This window comes from Polypterus senegalus, chromosome 4, assembly GCF_016835505.1.
Source record: "Polypterus senegalus isolate Bchr_013 chromosome 4, ASM1683550v1, whole genome shotgun sequence".
Taxonomy (NCBI): domain Eukaryota; kingdom Metazoa; phylum Chordata; class Cladistia; order Polypteriformes; family Polypteridae; genus Polypterus; species Polypterus senegalus.
The window spans coordinates 222,318,190-222,324,189 of record NC_053157.1 but is presented as its reverse complement, the minus strand read 5'-3'; positions in this window follow the sequence as shown (position 1 = coordinate 222,324,189).

Genomic DNA, 6,000 nt, shown 5'->3' with positions numbered 1-6,000 from the left:
TTCAAATTAATTGTCAGCATCAACTAGAATATACAGGTATTACTTTCCAAATGTTACAAATATATACAAACACAAATCTGTGCACTATTATTTATTAAAGTGCTTTCATTTTTATTTCATCCTTCTTGATTATGCTGTGCAGCCGTCTCAGACGATAGTAAAGGCACTTTATAAGGAAGTGAAATGCATTATTATTTGTTATAATTATGATTCAATAGAATGGGCAGGCAGTTTGTTTAAGTGTGATTTTTAACTTTGCTTGTTGTCTGTGTGTTCCTTGACAAATCATACACTAAACAGTTTTCGTTTAATCAAAAAAATTTTTTCCATTCGGCAATGTGCCTTGAGCGGGATTCGAACTCGTGTCCCTGCAGTAATTTTTGGTAGTTCGTCTCTCAAGAATTGCAGCCGTACCTCGACTCATGCGCGATATTCTTGAGAGACGAACTACCAAAAATTACTGCAGGGACACGAGTTCGAATCCCGCTCAAGGCACATTGCCGAATGGAAAAAAAAAACTTTCTCTTCAACGAACGGTGCTTTGAATCCTACATTGCAGTTGTAGTTTGTTTATTTTTCTTTTTTGATTAAACGAAAACTGTTTAGTGTATGATTTGTCAAGGAACACACAGACAACAAGCAAAGTTAAAAATCACACTTAAACAAACTGCCTGCCCATTCTATTGAATCATAATTATAACAAATAATAATGCATTTCACTTCCTTATAAAGTGCCTTTACTATCGTCTGAGACGGCTGCACAGCATAATCAAGAAGGATGAAATAAAAATGAAAGCACTTTAATAAATAATAGTGCACAGATTTGTGTTTGTATATATTTGTAACATTTGGAAAGTAATACCTGTATATTCTAGTTGATGCTGACAATTAATTTGAAGTAGGTAAATTGGAAATATTGCAAAGTAAACAGTAAACAGCACTTATATATATATAGCATTGTCTGAGTATTAAAGGTGTAGGTCTACTTTATAAGCATAATTTATAACATCAATGTTAATATAGAGTATTATTATTATTCTATATTGGCCTTGATATGAACGATTTGTGAAATTAGTGTTAAGTATTAAAAAAAGCATACCGGTCTCTTGTTTTACAGGTACATATATACACAGTATATATATAATTTTACTGCAGTAATTCATTGGTCTTATATACCAGAAAGACTTTCCAAGAGTCTTTTGTAGGAAATATGTACACATAGTTGATTTATCATTTTCAGATAAAATTAACTCCCAAACAATTCAGTTTAAAGTTTTTAAATTGGCAAAGATAAAGTAAAGAAAAAAAAACTTTTCACTTTCTATGATTTGTATTTTTATAATTATAGAGCACTTCATATTATTTTAAAAGCTCACTGTGTAAAATTGAACTGATTATACAATTCAATGTTTATTATATTTATAGATTATTATACATGTCTTTACACTTGTTGCATAAATATTTAATAAATGTAATAAACTTAACCAAGAATGTTTAAAAAATCATTCAAAAAATGTGCAGGTAAATGTAATTATATCTGCACAAACTGACATTCTTGAAGTAGGTAAAAATAAATATTTGGAAATATTGCAGAGGGAAATGTTTATATACTTAGTGCAAAACAGCTATATGTGTTCTAGTAAACAAGCATAATTAACTATATATATATGCTATTCTACTGCATGATATATCTATCTATCTATATCTATCTATATATAGTATATCTATCTATCTATCTATATATAAGATATATATATATAAGATATATATCTATATCTATAGATAGATAGATAGATATACACTCAGCAAAAAAGAACGCCCTCTGACTTTCAACTGTTTTACTTTCAGTAAACTTAATATGTAAATATTTGTATGAACACTAAAAGAGTCAACACCATAAGACATAAACTAAAATGTTTCACAATGTGTCCCTGAATGAAGGGAGGCTCAAATTCAAAAGTACCAGTCAGTATCTGGTGTGGCCACCAGCTGCTTGAAGTACTGCAGTGCATCTCCTCCTCATGGACTGGACCAGATTTGTCAGTTCTTGCTGTGAGATGTTACCCCACTCTTCCACCAAGGTACCTGCAAGTTCCTGGACATTTCTGGGGGGAATGGCCCTAGCCCTCACCCCTGCATCCAACAGGTCCCAGACGTGCTCAATAGGATTGAGATCCGGCTCTTCCACTGTCTACCTGTAGCACTGTCTTAGGCGCCTCACAGTGCAGACATGGCAATTTATTGCCCTAGCCACATCAGCAGTCCTCATGCCTCCCTGCAGCAGGCCTAATGCACGCTCACGCAGATGAGCAGGGACCCTGGCATCTTTCACAGTCGGTAGACAAGTCTCTTTAGTGTCCTGCTTTTAGAACTGTGACCTTAAATGCCTACTTTCTGTAAGCTGTTAAGGTCTTAACGACTATTCCACAGGTGCATGTTAATTAATTGATTATGGTTAATTGAACATGCATGGAAAACATTGTTTAAACCCTTTACAATGAAGATCTGTAAAGTTATTTGGATTTTTAAAACATTATTGTTGAAATACACAGTCCTGAAAAGGGACGTTTTTTTTGCTGAGTGTATATATATATATATATATATATAAATATATATATATATAAATATATATATATATAAATATATATATATATATATATATATATATATATATATATATATAATTAACTATATATATCTATAATATGCATGCTATTTTACAGCATGTATATCTATAATATATATGCAATTCTACAGCATGAGTAGAATCATCTGAGTATTAAAGGTGTAGGTCTGTTTTATAAGAATAACTTAGTGTTAAGTATTAAAAAAGCATACCAATCTTTTGTTTTTACAGGTACATATATATACATATATATTTATATACCAGAAAGACTTCCCAAGGGTCTTTTGTAGGAAATATGTACACATAGTTGATTTTCTCTATGATTTGTATTTTTATAATTAATGAGCACTTCATATTAGTATTTTTAAAGCTCACTCTGTAAAATTAAACTATGATTATACAATTCAATGTTTATTATACTGTATTTATACATTATTATATCTGTCTTTACACGTGTTGCACAAATATTTAGTAAATGTAAGAAACTTAACCAAGAATGTTTAAAAAAATCATTCAGAACATGTGTAGGTGAACGTAAATATATCTGCACAAACCGACACTAGTGAGTAACATTTTTAGACAGTTCAAAAGGCGACGCAAATCGCGCTAGTAGTGTGTGCCACTCAAGAAGCTTTTGCAGAATACATTAACTGACAAGAGGTTGGCCCGCCTCTCCGAGTTTTGGTAGTCGTGGATTCGCCAATTCTGGTAGCAGAGCGAGCCGTCATTGGCCAATTCTTGGTAGCCAAACGGGCGCGATTGGTCAATTCTGGTAGCCGATACGGGCCGCGATTGGCCCGTGCTTTCAATTCTTGGTAGAATCTTGGTAGCGGAGAGCGATCCGATTGGTTCTCGCTACCAAGAATGACCTCGACTCTCGGCTGCTGGGAGGCGCCAATGAATATGCTTATCAGACGCTTCATATTTTTTGCTGCCTTTTCAATTGTGTAATTTGGTTTTTGTTCAGCGCTCTTTGGAACTGTTGCTTTTTATCTGTGCACTGCGTCAGTTCACGTGAGCCGCTCGGTGTACTTGCATCGAAGGTTCCCAGCTGTGCCGGTGCCATCTCGTGCTATGTCCATAGCTTTATTTAATGTTACCTTAGTCCTGGCACTTAAAACTTTCTCTCGCAGTTTCGCTGAGTTTGTGTCAAACACCACCCTGACCATCTCATCTTCCTCTCCATAAGCACAGTCCTTCACCCGTGAATATTTACCCGTGGCAGTTTGCTATTGGATTGCCGCTGATGGACGGCCTTATATGGGCAGGCACTAAATTACAAACGCCAGCGCAGCCTGTCTATGAACTTAATTTAAAGTGTAGGTTTACATCGTGCTTTGTTTCCGAAGTAGCAGAACTCGCTTCTTATTGTTTCGCTGCCTTCTCAATTATATAATGCATGTTTTCTTGAGTGCTTTTTTGAGGTCTTCCTGGTTTTCTATGTACTGCGTGATTACGTGGGAGGCGTGATGATGTCACACGAAACTCCGCCCCCACGGCGTTGAAGCTCATCTCCATTACAGTAAATGGAGAAAAACTGCTTCCAGTTATGACCATTACGCGTAGAATTTCGATATAAAACCTGCCCAACTTTTGTAAGGAAGCTGTAAGGAATGAACCTGCCAAATTTCAGCCTTCCACCCACACGGGAAGTTGGAGAATTAGTGATGAGTGATGAGTCAGTGAGTGAGTGAGTGAGTCAGTGAGTGAGTGAGTGAGTGAGTGAGGGCTTTGCCTTTTATTAGTATAGATATGGGCTTATAATGAGGGCTTTGAAATGATTCATTTAAGAAATGATGAAACAGAATAAACAAATGCATGTCAGAAATGACCAAGCTTTTTTATACAGTAAGCTTTCCTTTTGTTTTAATGAAGCCATTTGCCTCTAATAATGTATTCTGCTTTTGGATTTTTAAATAGATTACTTTTCTCTGGGACTAGCTTAAATAATGTTGGCTAATGTGTGTTTTGATTTTAATTATTCAGTAGAGATGGTGGTCCAAAATAAAGAGAAACTTGTGCTTATTCATAAAGAGCTGCTTCTTGTTATGTCCAGTACTGTATATGTGTGTGGAGCTCGCTTACAGACAAGCCTTTTTAAAGTAATCTTTCTGGCCTTTAGAACATCACACCCTGGTCAATATCAATTCATTAATAAATGCTGATTCTCGGAATACTCAGACCTACCAGAAGTATTTATCAGAACAAATAGTTTTACAGAACAAGCTTACATGTGAGAAAACCTCAGGCCTGCACTGCTCTGTATTTGTCAGTTTTACTAACCCCAAAGGAAGCGGTCGTAACTCTTTCAGCTCCTTCTGATACAAAAAGTAAATGTGACAATTATACATAAAGATGCATAAAGAAGGGCGGCACAGTGGTGCAGTGGGTAGTGCTGCTGACTCGCAGTTAGGAGACCCGGGTTCTCTTCCCGGGTCTTCCCCACATGGAGTTTGCATGCTCTCACCATGTCTGTGTGGGTTTTCTCCAGGTGCTCTGGTTTCCTTCCAAAGACAGGCAGGTTAGGTGCATTGGCAATCCTAAATCGTTGTGTGTGTGCCCTGTGGTGAGCTTATGCCTTACCCAAGGTTTGTTTTCTGTCTTGCCCCCTATGCTAGCTGGGATTGGCTCCAGCAGATCCCCGTGATCTTGTGTTAGGATATAGTGGGTTGGAAGCTGGCTGGATACATAAAGAAACAAAACATCTCATCTACTTCTTTTTCATGTCTTATCTATTACTCTAACTATGACTACCAATCTAATGATTACAAGCAGACAGAGTTTACTTTCTGATGTGAAAATGCAGAAGTTAAAATAAATGAATAGACAGTAATCAAGGAGTTAATATGTAACCACAAACAGCCTGTCAGTTAAGCTTATGAGCCCACTGTGCTTCCACCCAGGACTCCAGGGGTTCCAGAATTTCCCAAGCAGACCCCACAAGGTCATCATCTACAGGTAGTAGTGGGGTATTGAGTGGCTTGGGCTGAGCCTCTTCTGAGCTGAATAGTGAAGGTCCTGGTCTGCTCTGTGTTTTGGTTTGGAGGCCTCACACCCCTCATTTGCCATGTTTGAGACTTTAATTCACAATACTTGCATTGTTTTGATTGTCACGTGATTCCTGTCACAACAAGCTCAAAAATGGGGGCAGGCCTCAATGACCCATTAAAAACCAGACTTGCCCACCTTACAGGTTTGGTTGTGGTGAACAGGCCTCACCCTAAGTAACCTAGCTCCAAACTCACATTCAAGGCTTCAGGGTGACCAAGGCCCAAAATTGGGAATGAGCTTTTTAAACTCAAAGGGTTAGATGTAGTATCCTATGGGTTTAAGATGATCTGGACTTGGTTTACAGTAACATGACCAATATTTGG